This window comes from Giraffa tippelskirchi, chromosome 7, assembly GCF_054371585.1.
Source record: "Giraffa tippelskirchi isolate mGirTip1 chromosome 7, T2T-mGirTip1v1.2.pri, whole genome shotgun sequence".
In the NCBI taxonomy this organism is placed as follows: Eukaryota; Metazoa; Chordata; class Mammalia; order Artiodactyla; family Giraffidae; genus Giraffa; species Giraffa tippelskirchi.
This window is the reverse complement of record NC_137281.1, coordinates 160290571-160315107: the sequence shown is the minus strand read 5'-3', so window position 1 is coordinate 160315107 and position 24537 is coordinate 160290571. Positions and strand designations below refer to the sequence as shown.

The following is a 24537-nucleotide window of genomic DNA, read 5'->3' as shown; positions in this document are numbered from 1 at the left end:
TAGTTCTGTGTTATTATTCACTTATATGGTCTTGTTTACTTATGTATGAGAGAAAAGTAGGATTGTAGATACAGTTCCTCAGAAAACAGACTCTAGGACAGAATGTTTCTTGGGAAATACTTGTGGGAACAGCACCAAAAGAAAGATTGGGCTGAAAAAGGAGCTGAAGCTCAAGGCAGCTGCAGAAGAGGCCTCCGCCCATCCTAGGTGAGCTCTGAAGGCGGCTGGCCGCTCAGAGATGGCTGCTCTGCAACGGAGGCGAGAGGCTGAATGCCTTAGTCCTTTTGGGTGTCTTGGCCACAGCACAGTATCCACTGCAAGTGCACTGAAGGGTTTTGGCTGATTGTGGTGAGACTCTTGGGGTGCCTGAGTGACTGCCTCCAGGATCTGATACTTAATCTCTGAGGCTCAGAACCTGAATTTTTTTTATGCGTCCATAGATAATTAGCATCTCTGCGACAAGGTCATGCTAACTAAATTCAGACAATACTAATGAACACACAGCAAACTGATTCATTAACAATGAGACTGGCCTTTTGCAGTGATCAAAATGTTTGTATTCTTTATCTCTAACATCCCTTTTCCCAGGTTTAAATTGAAGCAGGAAGTAACTGGACTCCAAGAAATCTCTGTAAAGAGATGAGTAGGACGCAGAAATGTTTGTGACATGGTGAGACAGTATGTTTCTTCTTTCAGTAAGAGAAAGGAAAAGTCTAGGGCTTCCCTGATAGCTCAGTTGTAAAGAATCCGCCTGCAATGCAGGAGTCCCCAGTTCAATTCCTGGATTGGGAAGATCCCCTGGAGAAGGGAAAGACTCTCCACTCCAGTATTCTGGCCTGGAGAATTCCATGGACTGTATGGTCCATGGGGTCACAGAGTTGGACATGACTGAGCAACTTTTTCACTTTCAGGAAGACCTCCAAAAGGTACAAGAGAATCGTGGTCCCAAAGGAGGCAAACTAAAGTGAACCGTGATTTGGAGTCATGGGTGGAATGTAATAAAAGAGCATCGGATCACGCTACTGGGAACACTCCCCCTGAGGCACCCAAGCACTGTGACACTGGACCCAAGAGAAACGCAGGGCTGTCACAGTCCTCGGCTCTCCAGGGAATGACATCTACCTGCTTGAAATAATGTAAGTGCAGTTTTTTGGTTTTCAATTCAGAATTAACCTGCAGACCAAGAAGAGAGGACTTATGGTTACAGAACAGAGTGTAATGCTGTCAGTCAGAACAATGGAAATGCACAGATCAAACTGACAGAAGGTGAAAGAGGAAAGCAGGGAGCTGATATCTTCATCTCACACTGTGTCAAGGTAAGAAATTTTGTGTCAAGTCTGTGGAATGAGGAATAGAATTAAAAGTATACTCTTACAAAAGAAACCCAAAGAAGAATTAAAAACAATACTGAGAGCACCAAACTTTGGCAAGGAAAAGAAGTAAAAGCAGACTAAGTAAATGTTCCTCTTCTGTTGTTGATAAGTCATGTACGGTATGGATAAGTTATGAAAGACAGATGTAAGCATATTATTTACAGTTATGGGATAACCACCAGAAGACACATAAATAGAAATGACCCAGTGGTTGGCTTTGGGATGTGGTTGTGTGGTTGGAGATGATTTGAGGAGGAAGAATGTGCCTTCTGTAGAATTTTTTTATCATATATATATATATATATATATATATATATATATATATATTCCTTTCAAATTTTGAAAACTATGTGAAACTTTTAAATTACTAAGCAAAGCTTAATTATTCACCAGAAAGACATTTGGTGGGTATAAATTTGGCCTGATTTGGGGGACAGATCTCTTACATTCTGGGAAAGCCCAGTGAAATTCCCTTCACCGGCAGTGGAGGACTCATCTTTGGTATTCCCCCAATTTCAGGACCTGTCTCTACCAAAAAGACACGTAGATGCACGTAGATGCATTTTAATTGGGTGGACGCCGGTTCCCCCACTCACCACTCCAGAGTGACCTGGCAGTGTGGGTCCATGTGAGTCGTCTGACTCTCCCAGGGGAGCCTGCTTCAATCCCCCGTGGCTCAAACAGCGCATAACTGGAATAGTGGTCCCCAGCTGTGGCCACACGCTAGGCTCTCTTGGGGAGATTTAAAAATACATTCTGGCCCAGGCTCCACATTAAACCAGTGAAGTCTGTAGCCCAGGATTTACTAGTGTAGAAAGATTCCCCAGGTGTCTCTGTCGTGCAGTTAGATAACCCTTGACCCGGGCTAGCTTGTACTTCCTTCACCGTCACAGCCCTTCCTTCCCTTTCTTCTTCCCAGCCCAGCATCCGAACCTCCCACGACCCCCTTCCCCTCCGGACTCGCCCCCTTGTTCCTTTGATCCCCACGCTCCCTGACTCTCTCCCTCTCTGCTAAGCCAGCTCAGTCTACTCCCTGGGGTCCCCTTGCCCTGCCTTCTTGGGACTCTTCTCTCTGCATTGTTTCCAGTCTGTCAAGAACGTTAGCCACCTGTTTGACCCACCATTATCATCACACTGAGGCTGGCTCCCAAATCGTCCCCTTCATCCAAGACCTCTCCCCGGAGATCTGGAACTGGATCCGACTGCCTCCGGGTCCTCTCCAGTTTGACACCTCCCAGGTACTTCCAACAAAAACCTGCCCCCATTGAAACTCATCACATCTTACCTCCAGCCCTTTCTCTCATCTTTCTTGCCATGTTAAACGGCGCTGATTACCCAACCCCACTTGGTTATACAAACCCAGACTCCCAGGGTCCTCCAGACACATTTGTCTTCCTCCTCTGAACACCATCCACGCGCTCTGTCTTAGTCAGCCCTCTTCAGCTTCATCTCTGTGGCTTGGTTTCAGGTCAGCCCATCATTCCCTGGATGTCTGTGATGATCTCCTAGCCAGCCTCCCTGCCCTAATCACATCCTCTTTCAATGCTCGCTTGGGCCAGAGGGATCCTTCCAAAGCACAAACATGACTGTGTCAGTCTCCTGCTTAAGACCCTTCCATCTCTTGCTCGTGGCTTCCCAAGTCCAAACTTAGAAAGGTCCCCCAGGCACGCAGTAACTCACTCCTGCCTTCCTCTCCAGTTTGAGCACCTGCCACCACCAACAGATGCCGTGTGCGTCTCCCCAGGCCGCCCCCCACTGCCGCCCCCATCCCTCTGATCCCCCAGCCTGCTTCCCCCCAGCTCTCCCCTGCGGTCTCCGGAGGCTGGGACGTCCTCCCCGACCTTCAGCGGTCTCCTCCTCAGGCTCAGACCTCACCACCTCCACGTCACCTCTTGCTCTTGGGTGCCTATCCGAGGGCCTGGAAAACAGTAGGGGTGCTCAAGAAGTGTTTACAGAATGAACAGACGTGCTGTGTATCTCAGAGAGGAAGTAGAATTACTACGTGATGAAAGTGAAAGAGAGAATTATAACTGATCTCTAATTCTCAAATACCGTGACTTTAAAGGAGGATATTCAGTGTACTCTAAAGAGCCCTGAGGGTCCCACCAAGCCCCCCCCCCAAAGACCCTCAGTGGGGAATTCCCATTTTAAACAAGCTTGCTTTATTTTCATCAATTCTACATGTTGGTCATCTGAGAAGGGTCTAGTTTGAACAAAGTTTTTTGTAGCTAAGAAATGTCTGAAAACCACTGGTGTAAATTATTCAGATAATTAAGATAAATATAAATTTCTATTCAAATTACTCCCAGCAAAAGTTCTCATCAATCTATGTTTCTTAAGCAGAATAGCACAGGCATGTTTTCTCCTGGTTTTTCTTAGTGTCTTATTGACATAGTGTCTTTTTTTCTTTGGAGGCTTTAAAAAGAAATTATTATCTTGAGTGGGTACTACATGCAGCTAGTCAAAATAGGGGGAATTCAGTCAAAAAATCAGCCTCTGCACAAGCACACATTCTCCCATCTCCAGAGACGATTCTGTAGCTGGCTTCAGCGTGTCCTTCCAGAGGAAGGGGTCACTGCTCTGGGGAGCAGGAGACACATCCACTGGCCAGGGACAGTGGAAAGACAAGCCATCTAAACGCCACTGATGGTTGAATCATCACACACTCAGAATGGTCCCGGAGAGACATCTGGCCCCGCTGTCCCGTGACCTCAGGAGGAAGGGCTTGACACCACCTCTTCCAACATCAAAACCCTCTTTTTTGGCAGACAACGTCTAGCATTTGCTTGACTCATATCCAAATACCCATTTAGGTCAACTTATTTACTTACCTCAGGGCATATTTTCCTCCTAATACATTTTGGAGGAGTTAGCAGGAAATTACACTACTTAAAATGAGACAGTCTGTGGATGCTTTACTGAGGCTTTTTTTTAGAGTAAGTATTTGCTATTTCAATAGATGGTGTTGAGACAGTTGACTCTCACAGAGGAAATAATTAGAAAGTCCTACCTATCCCCATCACAGAAATAAATTAAAGATGTACTGAAGATCTAAACATGGCAAAAATGTTCTAGAACTATTAGGAAAAAAATGTAAGAAAATGCCAGAACTGTCAGAAAATAAATTATGCATTGGGGAGAGGAAAGTTTTTTTTTTTTTAAGGTGACACCAAAAAGACATAAATAGAGATACATCTGATTACACCTAATTAGAAAACTTTTGTCAAAATAACACCATGAGCAAGATTAAAAGACAAATGGTAGCCTGGGAGAAGGATTTACAAAAGAGCTAACAGACGGAGGATCGTTATCTAAGACGTGGATGATTCCCACAAGTCAGGTAGAAAAAGACACACAACCTAAAGTGAAAACAGACAAAGGATATGCACTGCGAATTTATAGAAGAAATAAGAATGGGCAATGTATGAAAAGACAGTCAATTTCATATATAACGGTTTTCGTTGTTTAGTTGCTCAGTTGTGTCCAACTCCTTTGCGACCCCATGGACCGTAGCCCACCAGGCTCCTCTGTCCATGGAATTTCCCAGGCAAGAACACTGGAGTGGGTTGCCCTTTTCTTCTCCAGGGTGTATATAATTAGGGAAGGTAATTAAGGCAGTACATTTTTTTTTGGTGAATTATTTTGGCACAAATTTTGAAGTCTGAGGATATTAAATGTTGGCTAGGATGTGGGGGAACTAGCTGTCGTTGAGAGTGTGAACTGATACAGATGCTTTAGAGAACGATCTGGCAGCATCTTGAAAATTTGAAAATGTGCCTCTCGTTTAACCCAGCGATTTCATTTCTAGGCATCGCCCTAGAGCTACTCCTACGTGTGTGTACAAGAAGCCGTGGTCACGGATGCATATCTAAATGTCCACCACTAGGGGAACGGCTAAAAACATGGTGAAAGTGGAAGTCGCTCAGTCATGTCTAACTCTTTGCGACCCCATGGACTATAACTCACCAGGCTCCTCTGTCCATGGGATTCTCCAGGCCAGAATACTGGAGTGGGTAGCCTTTCCCTCCTCCAGGGGATCTTCCCAACCCAGGGATTGAACCCAGGTCTCCTGCATTGCAGGTGGATTCTTCACCAGCTGAGCCATGAGGGAAGCACGTTGCAGCCTGTACATTCCGTGGAATAGTTTGCTGCCATATGGGTCTACTTGGGCTGCCATGAAAAAGTACCACAGATCAGGTGGCTTAGACAACAGAAATCTACTCTCCGCAGTTCTGGAGCCTAGGTGTCAGCAGGGTCGGTTTCCCCTGAGGCCTCTCTCCTTGGTTCATAGATGGCTGTGTTCACTCTGTCTTCGCGTGTTCTTTCTGTGTGTCTCTGTCCTAAGGATGCCAATCCTATTGGATCAGGGCTTACCCTAATGGCCCCACTTTAACCTAATTATCTCTTTAAAGATCCTTCATCCAAATAGTCACATTCTGAGGCACTGAGGATTAGGACTTGAACATAGGAATTTTGGGGGCACACAATCCATCCCATAAAATGGCCTCCACAAGGAATGGGTCAGATATGCATCTAACAGTGCAGCTTCAACTCAGGAAACAATGTTGAGTTGAAAGGGCCCAACGCAAAGAGGGCGCGCGCACACAATGCAAAGCGTACACATGACATGTGCTGCCACTTGCCATCATGGGCACGAGACACACACATATTCACCTGCACAAGAACCTTTTGTATATGTATAAGCAGGTCCGTGTTCTGGAAGGATCGAGGCAAATGCACCGGAGGTTGCCTCTATGTCAGTTGGTTAAATGTGACTTTAGCCAGTTGGTTAAATGTGACTTTAGCTGTAGTGCTTTATTTCTGTAAAAACACTGGAAGCAAATATGGTGAGATGTGAGTGTTGTTTAATTCTAAGTAGGATAATATGGGAGTTTGGTTCTTACAGCCTTCCTAGTGTTTACATATTTCAATTATGCCAGAAGTTAAAAAAGCAAAAAGGAAGACCAACTCATCCGTTCCTAAAGGTCCTTTACATTTATTTTGAGGTGAAGTCCAACGATAAGGGCTTCCCTGGTGGCACAGTGGTAAAGAATCCACCTGCAGTGCAGGAGATTTGCGGGAGATGAGGGTTCGATCCCTGGGTCGGGAAGATCCCCTGGAGGAGGGCATGGCAGCCCACTCCAGTATTCTTGCCTGGGAAATCCCATGGACAGAGGAGCCTGGCGGGCTACAGTCCACGGGGTCACAAACAGTCAGACACAACCACAACCATAAAGGAGCTGCAAAATAGGACTGCATTTCACCTCTGCCTCCCTCAAAGAGCATTGCTCCTCCCACCGCATTTTGACGTCATGAAACCACAGGATGCTTTAGGGATCAGCCCTCTGAACTTCCTTTCAGGTTCTTTCTTAAAAGGTGGTCCGTGACCTTGTCTACCCCCTCATGCTATTTTCCCTTACGAGGACTAATTCATTTTGGGGATATTTTCCTGAAGTGATAAATTCCTTTTAGAATGAAGAGGGGCATACATAAGTAAGATGAGTATAATATCAAATGCAATGAACTTTTCTCCACTGGGGGATAACAGACTCATGCCTTTAGAAGGATGAAAGCAACCTTCACAGAACTCCTACCCTGTCCCAGGCACTCCGCTAGAAGCCTTAAATAATTGTCACTTGAATTTTGATTTTCATAACCTTCTGGAGCAGGTTATGAGGAATAGTAAGTTTGAACTGTGGTGTTGGAGAAGACTCTTGAGAGTCCCTTGGACTGCAAGGAGACCCAACCAGTCCATCCTAAAGGGAATCAGTCCTGAATATTCATTGGAAGGACTGATGCTGAAGCTGAAGCTCCAATACTTTGGCCACCTGATGGGAAGAGCTGACTCACTGGAAAAGACCCTGATGCTGGGAAAGATTGAAGGTGGGAGGAGAAGGGGACAACAGAGGATGAGATGGTTGGATGGCATCACCGACTCAATGGACATGAGTTTGAGCAAGCTCCGGGAGTTGGTGATGGCCAGGGAGGCCTGGTGAACTGCAGTCGATGGGTTGCAAAGAGTTGGACGCAAGTTAACGACTGGACAACAACAACTAGTTTCAGTAACTTGTCCAAAGTCACAGAGTGAGTGACTGAACCAGACTAACTTCAAACCGTAATAAGATATTTTGATGAAAATATTTGGGAAGCCATAGTATTTTATGACTGTGCAGGGAATGGAACAGGGAAGAGACACCGTTTGTGTGAATTTGTTGAAAATCTACTTCCAGAGCAACAGTTTTAGATTTTTCTTTCCAGTTTTGAAATGAGGAGACTAAAACTCAGAGAAATAAAATAACTTTGCTGTTGTTGTTCAAGATGACAGAAAAAAATGCCCTATGTGGTAGGTCTATTATTAGAATGAGAGAAAAGCTCCAAGGTAAGGATCCTCCATGGTAAACACGTTGAGTGCTTGGCTCTACTTCTTCTGACCCATTGTATTTTTTTAAATGTTTATCTGGCTGTGTTGGGTCTCACTTGCCGCCTGCAGGACCTTTAGCTGCAGCATGGGAACACTTAGTTGAGGCATATGGGATCTAGTTCCCTGACCAGGGGTTGAACCCAGACCCCCTGCATTGGGAGTACGGAGTCTTAGCACTGGACCGCCAGGCAAGTCCTCATTGTACTAGTCAGCTGAGACCGCCTTAACAGAGCACCAGGGTCTGCAGGGACGCAGGCGTCAGAAACGCTGTGGACACTAGAGGTCTGAAGTCAAGGTGTCGGCAGGGCTGGCTTCCGCTGAGGCCTCTCTCCTCGGCTTATAGGCGGCCCCCTTCTCCCCGAGTCTTCACGTGGTCACCCCGCTGTGTGTGCTGTGTCCACATTTTCTCTTCTTATAAGGATTCCAGTCGTATATTGGATTACGGCCCACCCTAGTGACCTCCTGTTAGTTTAGTTACCTCTTTAAAGACCCTGTCTTCAGAGGCAGTAATGCTCTGAGGTACTAGGGGTTAGAACTTCCACATATGAAAGAATCTGCCTGCAATGCAGGAGACCCAGGCTCAGTGCCTGGCTCGGGAAGATTCCCTTGCAGAAGGAATGGCTGCCCACTCCAGTATTCTTTCCTGGAAAGCCTCACGGGCAGAGAAGCCTGGTGGGCTACAGTCCATGGGGTCACAGAGAATCGGACATGACTGAGCGACTAACATACATATGCTATTCAACCCATAGCACCCGTCACTCAGGGTGGGGGTCCCTCCACGCCCAGGTTATTGAGGACAAGCGGTTTGGAAGTTTCTATGGTCTGGAGAGCTAATAGTCTAAAAAAGAAAAAAAGTTTAAGAAAAGAGAGAGAAAGAGAGCCCTAAGACATAGATCTTTAGAGGGATGATTAGGGCAAACGCTGCCCTTTTCGTAATGAATAATTCTTTATGAGCTGGTCTTCTGATGGACTTGACTCACGTTGCATTCAGTTTAGTTATGCTGCTGTTACAATGTCCAGACACACTTAGGGAAAGAGAAGCTATTTCTTCACTGCATGAATGAAATCACCAAAAAACCAGATAAAGCAACATGTTTCCATCCCAAATTGAACACCAAACTTGAAAAGGACAAGCATGTATCAGCTCGAATGGGTCATTCTCTTTGTTATTCCTTACCAAAATGATCTCTCAGGGGAGAAATAATGGTTCACCTTATACTGAATTAAGTAACAGGTCCTTGCAATGTTGAGCCTCACAAGAAAGCACCTCCGCTTTAACAGTCAAGTGACTCAGTGACTCTGCAAGAAAAGGCGTCTCCTCACAAGTGCCCTGTATTTGTCTTGAGATCATTCAAGAGGAAAAAATATCTTGCCCCCACCACCTTATTTTTTAAAACCTCCATTTCAGAAGCACCACGTAACTTGGGACACTGTTTTCCTCATTTTTATTGACTTTCTCTCTTGGCGCACAGTGAGTCTCGCAGCTTTAATTATCACTTATATATGGATGATATTCAAATTTGCACTTCATTTCCAGCCCTTTCAGATGATGTCACCCTTCGCCTCGCCCCAAATTTGGCTCATGTCTTGTCTTGGATGAGCCACAATTTTGTCTGATTGAATATGGATGAGATGGAGGCTTTGCAGTGTAGTTGTAAATAAACTCTAAATGCACTGGAGTTAATTTACCTCATCGCTATCCTGCCCCTCCAGTTAAGAGCAAGAGTATTCTGTGACTGCCTCTGAATTATCTTCCTTCATTCATCAGAGAAGACGAAGCCGAGGGATTAATCTCCACAAAATACCCAAAGATAGGAGACAGTCTCCATCACTCCTCATTTTGTCCAGAATTCCGGTGATCACGCGGTTGAAATTCTGCCACAATCTTTGGAAAGGCTTCCAGTCACCCCCCTGTTTACAGTCTACTTGGAACATGGCTGCCCTTTGGCCTTGGTCTGGGTACACAATCCCAGGACAAATTTTCCCTTCAGGCAGCTGTGCTAGTTTTTTGTGCACTGAATAAAACATAATTTGTCAAGATCCTGGCCAGAGTCTCTGCCTTCACATAAACTGGCTTTTGAAATTATTTAAAATTATAATCTCCCCTTTTCAAAAGTTGCTTGCTGTTTGTTTTCATCAGGTGGTTGGAGAGATAACCTGCACAGCACCTTGATACTCACAGAGCGTGCTATCTTAAACAAAAATGTGTGCTTGAAAACAGTAGGAATATTTCCTCATAAGTATTAGCCTATGAGAGCCTGATGCATAATGAGCAATACTCACTCAATATGTACTTGTTGGAATAAAGACTGAGTAAATGAATTTGTAATCCTTTGACCCATTTGTGAGTCTTGCTGTTGTAGTTATTTGTACCATTTTTATCTACCTCTTAGGTTATTATGTAACTGTGCTGTGTAATTATTATTTCAACTCGAACATACTGGAACTCTCCATTAACATAACTGAAGGGTATAACATGGAATGTTTGGAGTTGTCAATTAGCCCATGTGTCTTTGTTGCTTTTCTTCATTATTTCAGTGTAGCGAACAGTTCAGTCAGCACATTTTAATTAAAAACAAGCATATGTGGGTCTGCTAAGAACTCGAGTGTCTGGTAGTGCAGTTAGACAAAGATGGCAAATATTTCTAGCAGTGACCATATGATATCTTCCATTCATCTCAGCAATAATCCTCCAAATCTAATTATTGGGAGGCTGGCAGCTGCACTCGGGTAGGCTTTTCTTTCTTTTCCTGGAGATGTGTTTTTCTCAGCCTGGTGTACGGTAGAGGATCAGCTGCTGCTGGAGTTCTTCCCAAGGCTGAGGTCCCAGCACCTCTAGGACCTCCCCCAGTTGCTTCCATCACAACATGACCCATTTGTTCCTGCCCATGTGCCATCTGGCCTGAAGATATTCCAAGGAAATGTACGATCTTCTGACAAGCTCTTTTTCTCTCCTTATACATATACGTTAGGTATTTTATTTTGCAACCTGAAGGTATCAGCATGGAGCAGGTGCCACAAAGGAAGCCTTCTCGATGGGGTGGCATTATCTGCCTGAAGTCACCACGTCCTGGGGGCTGATCTTCAGCTTTGCAGACTCAGAAGCATGATTCCGTCAGCTTGGTTTCTTACTAACTGAGGATGCACAGGAGGGTGTATTCATTTTAAAAGAGGATTTTGACAATTAAAACTATTCTCTCTTGGAACTTCCCTGGTGGTAAAGATGCTGAGCTTCCAGTGCAGGAAGTGCGGGTTCCATCCCTGGTTGGGAACTAAGACACTGCATCCTGCATGCTGCAGCCCCCCAAAAATTTAAAGTTCACTCACACCACGTGTCCCTCTAGTGTGATAACTGAGAATAGGGACTCTGGAGTCAGGCCACTGGAGGTCGAATCCCTGACCTAGGGATTGAACCCAGGTCTCCTGCATTGCAGGCAGATGCCTCAACATCTGAGCCACCAGGGCAGCCCTTGGAGTGCTGAGCTCCTGTGTGCAAATGCAGCTGCTCCGAAGCCCCCACACTAGAACAACTACATAGAGGAATCAGATAGGGATGGAAATGCTCAAGGGGCTGCTGTCTTCCAGCCCTAGCTCCCAGCTCCTGTGGGTCTTCCCAGTCCAAGCCCGGGACATGGGTGTGAACAGGTCTGTGAGATGATTCCGGCCCCACTCACAAGCTGACTGCAGCCAGGAGTGGATTCCAAGTGAGAACCACCCAGTTGAGTTCAGTCAGTCCCAGAACTGAGTGAGAGAAGAAATGATGGTGATTGTTTTAACCATTGTTTGAGGTAGCTTGTCATGTAACCATGAAAAACTTGAAAATGCACACGTGCCCACACTCATATTTGTGTGCAAATCCACTCATACAGACATATCCCATCTGACACACCCAAAGCCACACAGCTGAGTAACTCAGTAGCAGTGCTGCAGTCACATTTCTGTTGAATCCTAGACACTCACCACCTCTAGAGTCAGCGTGCATCGTTTTGATTATTTGCAAATCCCAGATCCATGATACACAGTCATTTGTAATTTTGCTGAGTCATGAATTTGAGTCTCTGGCTCATGGATGAGAGCCAGTTTCTCAACTAGTGAGTAAGGGATCCTAACTGATGACCAGCACAAACAGGATTCTGTTCTCTACTAGTCATTCCTTGGACTTCCTCTGTGGTTCAGCTGGTAAAGAATCTGCCTGCAGTGTGGGCGACCTGGGTTCGATCCCTGGGTTGGGAAGATCCCCTGGGGAAGGGAAAGGCTACCCACTCCAGTATTCTGGCCTGGAGAATTCCATGGACTGTGTAGTCCATGGGGTCACAAACAGTCAGAGACGACTGAGTGACTTTCACAGTCATTCCTTATGCATTAAATTTTTGATGCATTTTTAAAAAATGCTTTGCTTCACCCCTCCAAAAGTGCTAAAAAGTATCAGCTGACTACTAATCTTAGTGATGGAAGTGAAGGGAAAAGAAAGAGGCTGATACAAAGAGAGTCCCCATCTAATAACAGACGTTTCAAAGAATGGGATGTCAAATGTAATGACAGCTTGGTTTCATGATGTGAAAAGAGTTAAAGGATGCAATCCCCAAACCAGAAGGCATAATTGGGTAGGTCATTTTGGTGAGAATGCCAGAACGCAGTAGTTTACAAAGTCATTAGAAGCCTTAAGACATCATTCATATTTTTAACTTATATTGCATTTTAGGAGGAAATTATATCCATAGTTATATTTGCCAGTTTGTGCTATATCTGAAGATGTAGGGACATCTCTTGAATTTCAAAAGGATGTAGTCCTTAACGTCACCTATGAGATGTTCTGCTAGGCCTGCGCAGTGTTAAGAGACAGTGTTAGTCATGGTCCTGCCCTTGAAATGCATACAGTTTATCCAGGTGATGGGTTCGGAGGGAGGAGAGGAAATGAAAAACAAAAATGATTTAATATAAATATTTAATACTTATATTAAATATTTAATAATATTTAATACTCACATACGGTGGTGAACATCACCTGTGATTAGTTGGTATACAGAATAAGGACCATCAGTTCAGAGGAGAAAGAGTAAGAGTTTGAGATCTCACAAAGGAAAAAAGATGCTGCTCCTTGGAAGGAAAGCTATGGCAAACCTAGACAGTGTATTGAAAAGCAGAGACATCAGTTTGCTGACAAAGATCTGTCTAGTCAAAGATATGTTTTTTCCAGTAGTCATGTAGAGATGTGAGAGTTGGACCTTAAAGAAGGCTGAGTGCTGCAGAACTGATGCTTTTGAACTGCGGTGTTGAAGAAGACTCTTGAGAGTCCCTTGGACTGCAAGGAGATCCAACCAGTCTATCCTAAAGGCGATCAGTCCTGAATATTCATTGGAAGGACTGATGCTGAAGCTCCAATACTTTGGCCACCTAATGTGAAGAGCCGACTCATTGGAAAAGACCCTAATGCTGGGAAAAATTGAGGGGGGGAGGAGAAGGGGGCAAAGGATAGGATGGTTAGCATCACTGACTCAGTGGGCTCAATGAACATGAATTTCAGCAAACTCCAGGAGATGCTGGAGGACAGAGGAGCCTGGCGTGCTGCGGTCCATGGAGTTGCAAAGAGTTGGACACGATTTAGCAACTGAACAACAACCACAAAGGAAAAAGTCCAAGCCCCTTGGCCTGGCATTTAACGCCCTCCATAGTCTTGTCCCCGGAGAAGGCAATGGCACCCCACTCCAGTACTCTTGCCTGAAAAATCCCATGGATGGAGGAGCCTAGTAGGCTGCAGTCTATGGGGTCGCTAGGGGTCGGACACGACTGAGCGGCTTCACTTTCACTTTTCACTTTCATGCATTGGAGAAGGAAATGGCAGCCCACTCCAGGATTCTTGCCTGGAGAATCCCAGGGACGGGGGAGCCCGGTGGGCTGCCGTCTATGGGGTCGCACAGAGTCGGACACGACTGAAGCGACTTAGCAGCAGCAGCAGCATAGTCTTGTCCCAACTTCACCTCCAAACTTCTTTGTATCCTGTATAAAAAGCAGCCCTTCTATTCAATTTGCTTGATTCATTAAGAAATACACCTGCCCCTCAATTTACAGCCTGTTAATTTGAGTGTGAAATAAAATGAAATAAACAAGTGACTTTAAAATGTACTTTTAAATGTTACTTTAAAAGAATTACATTCTTTAAAATGAACAATAAATGAGCAACACGCGCATAAAATAATTTTGGAATAACAGAATTTAAACTGCTTGCCTAATTATTTTAACAAAAAATTCCTTAGCAACAGTGATTATAAAAATTCTCGTGCATGATCTACCATGCTCCTTTCCCTTTCTGGCTAGCTGGAATGGAGTCAAGCCCCAGGGTGACCTTGGAAGCTACAGTGTTGAAGATGACAGAGCCTCTAGCAGCTGAGTCCCTGAATGAGTGTGTGAAGGAAGGTCACCTAGCAACCAGGATGACTCCTGTCAAGCTGCTGCAGATGTAAGAAATAAGTGTCTATTGTGGTTGGCCTCTGAAATGTGGGGTTTGTTTATTATGGCAGCTAGCTTCTTAGGCAGTCTGCATTATCCTAACCAATATGATCAGTTAATAGGAAGCAGTGGAGGAAGCTGTCACCCTCAGCATAAAAAGAGGGAGCTCCCACGTGCACTGTTGTGGGCTGACCGGACAGCTACCATCGAGAGCGTGGACTCCAGGCGACTGCCCAGATGGCCCAGTGGTTAGAATCTGCCTTCCAATGCAGGGGACATTGGTGTGACCCCTGATCAGGGAACTCAGGCTCGCCATGCTGTGGGATGACTGAGCCCACATTCTCTAGAGCCTGAAGGCGACGACTAGAGAGAAGCTTGGGGGCTGCAGCGAAGATCTCATGTGCTGCAATTAAGACCTGATGTAGCCAAAAATAAAAAGAGTATGGACCCCAGTACCAGACTGTAGGACTGAAAGCCAGGTCTACCGTTTACTGGGAATATAACTTTAGGCAAGTGTATCAGCTGGGGTTCTCTAGAGAGACAGAACAGGCAGGATGTGAACCCATAGGAAGAGATGTATTCTAAGCAACTGACTTGTGTGATTGTGGAGGGCTGGCAAGTCCTAAATCTGCTGGGGAAGGCCAACGGGCTGCAGACAAAGGGAGGAGTGGTGCGTCAAGTCCAGCAGCCTGTTAGTGAACCGGGAAGAGCCAGTACTGCAGATGGAGGCCACAGGCAGTCTGCTGGCAGCATTTCTTCTTGCTCAGAGCGAGGTCAGCTTTCTGGTCTTTTCAGGCCTTCAACTGATTGGGTGAGGATCACCCAGCATTATGGAGGGCAATCTGCTTTGCTCAAAGTCCACTGATCTAAATGTCAATCTCATCCAAAAACACCCTCATAGAAACATCCAGAATAATGTTTGACCAAATATCTGGGCACTATGGCCCAGCCAAATTGACACATAAAAGCAACCATCAATAGGAAGCTAATCTCCCAGGGCCTCGGTGCTCTCATCTATAAAATGGAGATAACGGAAGAGCCTGTCCTATTGGGTGAACATAAAGGATAAATGAATCAGTGCATGCGTTTAGAACAGTGTCTGCACAGCGCTCAGTGAGAGTTTGCTCTTGACTATTATTATTATTAACTACTATTGTCAGAGGCTTTAGTTGTATGCCGCTGCTCTCTGATGAAAGTGCTAAGAAAAATTATAAGCAGAACCACCAAGAGTACAGGAGCGTTTGGTTGGAAACACCACTAATGTGATGGGAGACTTCACACATTAGAATTCTCATGATGTAGAAAATGGAGCCTTGCAGACTCACAATTTACAGGCTACATTGGCCAGTGCTCCATTAATCAGTGGCTATTTTTTTCTTGTTATTCCATGAATAAATTTTAATATATTCAATTTTCCCCATAAACTGCTTATTTACTGTTCATATTAATGCAGTATAGCAAAAAAACATTTATATGACGAGAGTCTTTTGCAATCTACCAGAGCGTTTCTCCTGCATTTCTTTCCCTTCATTCCTGGTGAGAAAATTCAGTTTTGCTCTACATGTTTCTGAATTAACTGTCACCTCTCAGGAGTACAATATCAGCATAAATCAAGAGCCTGGTGGCGAGTAGAATGATGTAGAGTCTGGTTCACTCGGCATGAACCTTTCCAGCCGTCAGATTCTTCACACAGTGTTGTCCTGACGATGGACTAGTGAGTCTCAGCACAGTGCCTGGCACTCAGGAAGCACTTGACCAGTGGGAATAGAATGATCCCTCTCAGTAGGAATTCTCTGTGTTGTTACGATGTTCCGCCTTGCACCGGCATGCCTTGTATCCCGGGTCCCTGAATGACTGTGTGGAGGAAATCACCCAGCAACAAGGTTCACCAGTGTCAAACTGCTTCAGATGCCAGGAGTAAAGAACTGTGGTTAATCTTTTAAATTGGCGTGTGTGTGTGTGCCTGCTCAGTCGTGTCTGACTCTTGGCGACCTTAAGAACTGTAGTCTGCCAGGCTCCTCTGTCCATGGCATTTTTCCAGGCAAGAGTACTAGAGTGGGTTGCCATTTCCTACTCTAGGGGACCTTCCTGACCTAGGGATCAAACCCACATCTCTTGCGTCTCCTGCATTGACAGGAGGATTCTTACCACTCAGTTCAGTTCAGTCGCTCAGTCGTGTCTGACTCTCTGCGACCCCATGAATTGCAGCACGCCAGGCCTCTCTGTCCATCACCAACTCCCGGAGTCTACCCAAACCCATGTCCATCGAGTCGGTGATGCCATCCAACCATCTCATCCTCTGTCGTCCCCTTCTCCTCCTGCCCCCAATCCTTCCCAGCATCAGGGTCTTTTCCAATGAGTCAACCCTTCGCATGAGGTGGCCAAAGTATTGGAGTTTCAGCTTCAACATCAGACCTTCCAATGAACACCCAGGATTGATCGCTTTTAGGATGGATTGATTGGATCTCCTTGCAGTCCAAGGGACTCTCAAGAGTCTTCTCCAGTACCACAGTTCAAAAGCATCAATTCTGCGGCACTCAGCTTTCTTCACCGTCCAACTCTCACATCCATACATGACCACTGGAAAAACCATAGCCTTGACTAAATGGACTTTTGTTGGCAAAGTAATGTCTCTGCTTTTTAACATGCTGTCTAGGTTGGTCATAGCTTTTCTTCCAAGGAGTAAGCGTCTTTTAATTTCATGGCTGCAATCACCATCAGCAGTGATTTCAGAGCCCAAAAAAATAAAGTCTGACACTGTTTCCACTGTTTCCCCATCTATTTCCCATGGAGTGATGGGACCAGATGCCATGATCTTAGTTTTCTGAACGTTGAGCTTTAAGCCAACTTTTTCACTCTCCTCCTTCACCATCATCAAGAGGCTCTTTAGTTCTTCTTCACTCTCTGCCATAAGGGTGGTGTCATCCACATATCTGAGGTTATTGATATTTCTCCCGGCAATCTTGATTCCAGCTTGTGTTTCTTCCAGCCCAGCGTTTCTCATGATGTACTCTGCATATAAGTTAAATAAGCAGGGTGACAATATACAGCCTTGACGTACTCCTTTTCCTATTTGGAACCAGTCTGTTGTTCCATGTCCAGTTCTAACTGTTGCTTCCTGACCTGCATACAGGTTTCTCAAGAGACAGGTCAGATGGTCTGGTATTCCCATCTCTTTCAGAATTTTCCACAGTTTCTTGTGATCCACACAGTCAAAGGCTTTGGCATAGTCAATAAAGCAGAAATAGATGTTTTTCTGGAACTCTCTTGCTTTTTCGATGATCCAGCGGATATTGGCAATTTGATCTCTGGTTCCTCTGCCTTTTCTAAAACCAGCTTGAACATCTGGAAGTTCATGGTTCATGTATTGCCGAAGCCTGGCTTGGAGAATTTTGAGCATTACTTTACTAGCATGTGAGATGAGTGCAATTGTGCGGTAGTTTGAGCATTCTTTGGCATTGCCTTTCTTTGGGATTGGAACGAAAACTGACCTTTTCCAGTCCTGTGGCCACTGCTGAGTTTTCCAAATTTGCTGGTATATCAAGTGCAGCACTTTCACAGCATCACCTTTGAGGATTTGAAATAGCTCAACGGGAATTCCATCACCTCCACTAGCTTTGTTCATAGTGGTGCTTTCTAAGGCCCACTTGACTTCAGATTCCAGGATGTCTGGCTCTAGGTGAGTGATCACACCATCGTGATTATCTGGGTCATGAAGATCTTTTTTGTACAGTTCTTCTGTGTATTCTTGCCACCTCTTCTTAATATCTTCTGCTTCTGTTAGGTCCATATAATTTCTGTCCTTTATCGAGCCTATCTTTGCATGAAATGTTCCTTTGGTATCTCCAATTTTCTTGAAGAGATCTCTAGTCTTTTCCATTCTGTTGTTTTCCTCTATTTCTTTGCACTGATCGCTGAGGAAGGCTTTCTTATCTCTCCTTGCTATTCTTTGGAACTCTGCATTGAGATGGGAATATCTTTCCTTTTCTCCTTTGCTTTTCACTTGTCTTCTCTTCCCAGCTATCTGTAAGGCCTCCTCAGACAGCCAGTTTGCTTTTTTGCATTTCTTTTCCATGGGGATTGTCTTGATCCCTGTCTCCTGTACAAGGTCACGAACCTCTGTCCATAGTTCATCAGGCACTCTGTCTATCAGGTCTAGTCCCTTAAATCTATTTGTCACTTCCACTGTATTCTCATAAGGGATTTGATCTAGGTCATATCTGAATGGTCTAGTGGTTTTCCCTACTTTCTTCAATTTAAGTCTGAATTTGGCAATAAGCAGTTCATGATCTGAGCCACAGTCTGCTCCTGGTCTTGTTTTTGCTGACTGTATAGAGCTTCTCCATCTTTGGCTGCAAAGAATATAATCAATCTGATTTCGGTGTTGACCATCTGGTGATGTCCACGTGTAGAGTCGTCTCTTGTGTTGTTGGAATAGGGTGTTTGCTATTACCAATGCGTTCTCGTGGCAAAACTCTATTAGCCTTTGCCCTGCTTCATTCTGTACTCCAAGGCCAAACTTTCCTGTTACGCCAGGTGTTTCTTGACTTCCTACTTTTGCATTCCAGTCCCCTATAATGAAAAGGACATCTTTTTTGGGAGTTAGTTGTAGAAGGTCTTGTAGGTCTTCATAGAACCGTTCAACTTCAGCTTCTTTGGTGTTACTGGTTGGGACATAGACTTGGATTATCGTGATATTGAATGGTTTGCCTTGGAAACGAACAGAGATCATTCTTTCGTTTTTGAGATTGCATCCAAGTACTGCATTTTGGACTCTTCTGTTGACCATGATGGCTACTCCATTTCTTCTAAGGGATTCTTGCCCACAGTAGTAGATATAATGGTCATCTGAGTTAAATTCACCCATTCCAGTCCATCTTAGTTCACTGATTCCTAGAATGTCGACGTTCACTCTTGCCATCTCCTGTTTGACCACTTCCTGTTTGCCTTGATTCATGGACCTAACATTCCAGGTTCCTATGCAATATTGCTCTTTACAGCATCGGACTTTGCATCTATCACCTGTCACATCCACAGTTGGGTATCGTTTTTGCTTTGGCTCCATCCCATCATTCTTTCTGGAGTTATTTCTCCACTGATCTCCATTAGCATATTGGGCACCTACTGACCTGGGGAGTTCATCTTTCAGTGTCCTATCCTTTTGCCTTTTCATACTGGGGTTCTCAAGGCAAGAATACTGAAGTGGTTTGCGATGCCCTTCTCCAGTGGACCACAATCTGTCAGACCTCTCCACCATGACCCATCCATCTTGGGTGACCCCACATGGCATGGCTTAGTTTCACTGAGATAGACAAGGCTGTGGTCCGTGTGATCAGATTAGCTAGTTTTCTGTAATTTTAGTTTTAGTGTGTCTGCCCTCTGATGCCCTCTCACAACATTTACTGTCTTACTTGGGTTTCTCTTACCTTGGGCCTTGGGTAATTCCTCTCGCCGCCGCCGCTTCCGCCGGCCCCAGCCCCCGGCCTGGCCTAGCCCCTGTCGGCCGCCACCCACGGCCCCCTGCCCAGCCTAGCCCCTGTCGGCCGCTGCCCCTGGCCCCCGGCCACTAGTGCCACTTATTAGAGCAGTCAGCTCGTTAGGCGTTGTGTATCACCTTAGCCGATATGGTCAGTTAATTGCAAGATCACTGGCCATGCATGGTGTCCTCTCCACGTCTGCAGACCTCAGAGGCCTTGAGTGTCACTAGACACAGCGTGTGGACTCCATGTATCTTCCAGCCGGTGTCTATGCTTCTCTTTTTATGAAAATGTCCTGCTTGCTCAGACGATATCATGCGTATTGATGTCAGGGCATTGAAAGCATGACTTTCTTTAATTTTCTTGAGTTTCCGTGCCTCTGGCATAGCAGAAAAGGAATTCTAGCTTATTCAGGGTTTTCCTAATTTGTTTTGGAGTTGCATCTAAGTTCTGGGTTGTAGGGATGGGCATCTGGTCTTCTGCATCATCCTTGGATGCAGGCATTCACATTTCTGTTTGGGATTTAATTGTCAGCTAAGTGGGGAGTTACACGCTAGCACAGTAATGCTCAAAATTCTCCAAGCCAGGCTACGTGAACCATGAACTTCCAGATGTTCCAGCTAGATTTAGAAAAGACAGAGGAACCAGGGATCAAATTGCCAACATCCATTGGATCATAGAAAAAGCAAGAGAGTTCCAGAAAAACACCTACTTCTGCTTTATTGACTAAGCCAAAGCCTTTGACTGTGTGGATCACAATAAACTGTGGAAAATTCTGAAAGAGATGGGAATACCAGACCACCTGACCTGTCTCTTGAGAAATCTGTATGCAGATCAGGAAGCAACAGGTAGAACTGGTCATGGAACAACAGACTGGCTCCAAATAGGAAAAGGAGTACATCAAGGCTGTATATTGTCACCCTGCTTATTTAACTTATATGCAGAGTACATCATGCGAAATGCTGGGACATATTGACATAATGACAGCATATTAAAAAGCAGAGACATTACTTTGCCAATAAAGTTCCGTCTGCTCAAAGCTATGATTTTTCCAGTAGTCATGTATGGACGTGAGAATTGGACTATAATGAAAGCTGAGCACCAAAGAATTGATGCTTTTGAACTGTGTTGTTGGAGAAGACTCTTGAGAGTTCCTGGACTACAAGGAGATCCAATCAGTCCATCCTAAAGGAAATCAGTCCTGAATATTCACTGGAAGGATCGACGCTGAAGCTGAAACTCCAATCCTTTGGCCACCTGATGGGAAGAGCTGACTCATTTGAAAAGACCCTGATGCTGGGAAAGATTGAAGGCAGGAGGAGAAGGGGACGACAGAGGATGAGATGGTTAGATTGCATCACTGACTCGATGGACATGAGTTTGGGTGGAATCTGGGAGTTGGTGATGGACAGGGAGGCCTGGTGTGCTGCAGTCATGGGGTCGCAAAGTGTTGGACATGACTGAGCCACTGAAGTGAAATGGGGAGTGTTCGCCCATTCTAGAGGAAGGCTTCCTTCTATTGGTACAAGTCTCAGCATTTCCATGCTGCTTATAGGTATGTGAGGATAAAGAGGCTTCTGTGAGAGTCCAGGGTATATAGAAATTTGTTTGTGGGTCAGTCAAAGAAGGTACTAAGGACAAAAAAAATCAGCTAATATTTTAACATGTCAAACATATAATTTCACCACAGGAAGAAAGCCCGTTGAGGGCAGGAACTCTATCCTGAACATAGTCTGTTACGCTGTCCAGCGAATCAAATTCACGTCATTAAATATTTCCTGCTGCCATTAACTGACAAGGAACAGTCAATGGGCCATAGAAACAGAGAAAGAAAAGTTCCACAGTCTTTTCTGAAACAGCGACTTCGTGTGGAAAAGCACTGTTATGGGTTGAATTGCGGTCGCCGCCTCCCAAATTCATACCTGGAAGCCCTAACCCCCAGTGTCTCAAAATGTGACTGTACTTGGAGGTGGGGTCTTAAAAAGGTGACTAAACATTAGAATGAGGTTAATAAGGTGGGCCCCAATCCAATGTAACTTGTGTTCTTAAAAGAAGAGATTAGATTGCAGACCCACACAAAGGGAAGGGCTTGGGAGACACAGAGAATCCCGTTCGTCCTCCGCAGTGGCCGCCAAGACCGGAAGGACGCAGCGCTCCAGTCTGGCCACGCGAGGCGGTGCTGGGTCCTCAGTGCTCTACTTAAAGAAGTCTTTTTTTTTTTTTTAAGTTAGGCTCTATAAGTTTGTTTCTCAATATGCAGTGTTGAACACATCATTTCTGCCTCTAGTCATGTTGGAATAACCAGTATTATTTGTTTTCTTCCTGCCATAAACAACTAGACAACTGGACAAATATATGATACAATTATTTTCAGACATTGGACAGCAGGACTGTAATCCCCGAGGAAAAGGAAACAGCAAGGTGAAAGAAGCACAGGGAAGCCTTGAACAGAAAGGCTGTCGGCCCTCACGGTCATCTGGGGACAGGTCAGCCCCGCCCTCACGGTCATCTGGGGACAGGTCAGCCCCACCCGGTCGGTGTGCAGAGATCTCGCTGACCACTGCCTTGGTTTTCTATAGACTGCTGTAACAAAGTACTCTAAACGCAGTGGTTTAAAGCAACACACATTAGCTTACAGTTCTGTGGATCAGAAGTCCGGCGCAGATCTCACCGGGATAAGATCCAGATGCTTTCTGGAGGGTCCAGGGAAGAATCCGTATCTGCCTCTTTGGCCTCCTAGACACCCCCACTTCCCTTGGCCCCTTTCTTCCCTCTTCAAAGCCAGCGACACTGAGCTGAGTCTTTCTCACTCTCCGTCTCTCTGGTTCTCCCCTCTGCCTCCCTCTTCCGCTTTTAAAGACCCTTGAGCCCACTTGGATATTCCAGGATAATCTTCCTATTTTTAAAGTCAGCTAATTGTTGTTGTTCAGTTGCTAAGTCATGTCCAACTCTTTGTGACCCCACGGGCAGCACCCCAGGCTCCCCTGCCCTTCACCGTCTCCCAGAGTTTGTCCAGATTCATGTCCGTCGAGTCGGTGATGCCATCCAACCGTCTCATCCTCTGTCGTCCCCTTCTCCTCCTGCCTTCAATCTTTCCCAGCATCAGGATCTTTTCAAATGAGTCAGCTCTTTGCATCAGGTGGCCAAAGTATTGGAGCCTCAGCTTCAGCATCAGTCCTGCCAATGAATATTCAGTGTTGATTTCCTTTAGGATGGACTGGTTTGATCTCCGTGTTGTCCAAGGGACTCTCAAGAGTCTTCTCCAGCACCACAGTTCCAAAGTTAGCTAATTAGCAAAATGTAATTCTTAAACCTTAATTCTCCCTTTTCATTTAAGGGAAGCATGAAGATACAATTCATAATCAGGATAAAATTAATCATTAAAAACAGACTCAGAAATAACAGCAATAATAGAATTATCAAGCAAAACCTTTAAAATAGCTCTTATAAATATGTTTACGAAATCAAAGGAAAAGATGATCATACTGAGATAGGAAATGCAAACTATAAAAAAGAACTGAATGGAATTTCTATAGCACCAAGAGAAGTTAAAAATTCACAGAATAAGGTTAACAGGAGATTGGACACTACAGAAAAAAAGATCAGTAAATTTGAAGAAATCACAAAAGAAACTACCTAGGCTGAACCACACAGAGGGAAAGAGTCTAAAAAAAAAAAATGAAAAGCAGACTTCCCTGGTGGTCCAGTGGTTAAGAATCCATCTGCTGCTGCAGGGGACACAGGTTCGATTCCTGTTCCAGGAAGATTCCGCATCCCGCAGGGCAACTAAGCCCAGACACCACAGTTACTGAGGCCAAGCCCGATAGCCTGTGCTCCACAGCAAGAGAAGCCGTCACAACAAGAATCCCGGCACTGCACTAGAGGAAGCCCACGCAAAGCAGCCAAGACCCAGCATAGCCAAAAATAAATAAGTACATCGAATTTTTAAAAATCCTCTCTAAAAAAAAAAAAAAAGATGAAAATGGGAATCTCAGAAAAGGGGGGACAGAAATGCTATTTGAAGAAATAATGCTCAATATTTTCCCAAACTTGATGAAAATTATAAATGCATGTACTCAAGAAGCTCAATGAATCCCAAACAGAAAAAAAATACAAGTAAAAACAGGCAGAGAAAGTTTAGAAAATAAATAAACAATAGAAAAGTAGCCAGAGAAAGAAAGACGTGTTACATACGCAGAACAAAGTTGAGAATGCACAGATACTTCTTCTCAGGAGCAATGCAAGGCAAAAAGTAAGGAAAATGCATTCTAATAATGCTGGAAGAAAAAATAATGGTGGAAGTAGAATTCTGTATCCAGAAAAAATAGCATGGAAAAGTTAAAAAAAAAAAAAAGGAAGCCAAATCAGCCTTTTCATCCAGGAGACCCACCCTAAAAGGAATGTTAAAGGAAGCTTTTCAGGCTGAAGGAAAGTGATATCACTTGGAAGCCTGAATCTACACAAAGGGAAGAACACTGAAGTGGTGAATGCGAATGTAAATAAAAACTAATGTCTCCCTAATTTAAAGTTTTCTTTAAAAACTATTGAACGTTTAAGGAAAAAAAAATACAGTGGCCCCCCTACATAGGAACTCTCAAGGTGAGAACTTTCAAAGATGGGAACATGCGTTCGCACGTCCAGTCATGTGACACTCAGGGAGTGAGTCCGTGTGTCTGGGGTGCACTCTCACTCGCCCCGCCCCCCGTCTGCCATCGCGGACCACCCTCAGCTCCGCCGTCCCCCGCCCCAGTCAGCCGCTCTTCCTGCCTGTTCACCCGATGCCAGCCCCGTGTGCCAGCTGCTGTACTCGCTACTGCAC

General features: G+C 44.9%; 1 protein-coding gene across 3 annotated transcripts in view; it reads left to right on the top strand.

Annotated features, from left to right (window-relative positions):
- Positions 1-14251, top strand: part of EFCAB11 (EF-hand calcium binding domain 11) — a 221690-nt gene extending 207439 nt beyond the window's left edge. Inside the window, exons 7-8 of one of the 3 annotated variants that reach the window (XR_014059731.1) lie at positions 912-1136; positions 14110-14251. The gene's annotated coding sequence lies outside the window, so the exon portion shown is untranslated. Of the gene's footprint in view, positions 1-911; positions 1137-9331; positions 10114-14109 lie in introns of those variants that run through there. The other 2 variants (XR_014059732.1, XR_014059730.1) reach the window with 2 other exon arrangements.
- The last annotated feature ends 10286 nt before the right edge of the window (positions 14252-24537 follow it).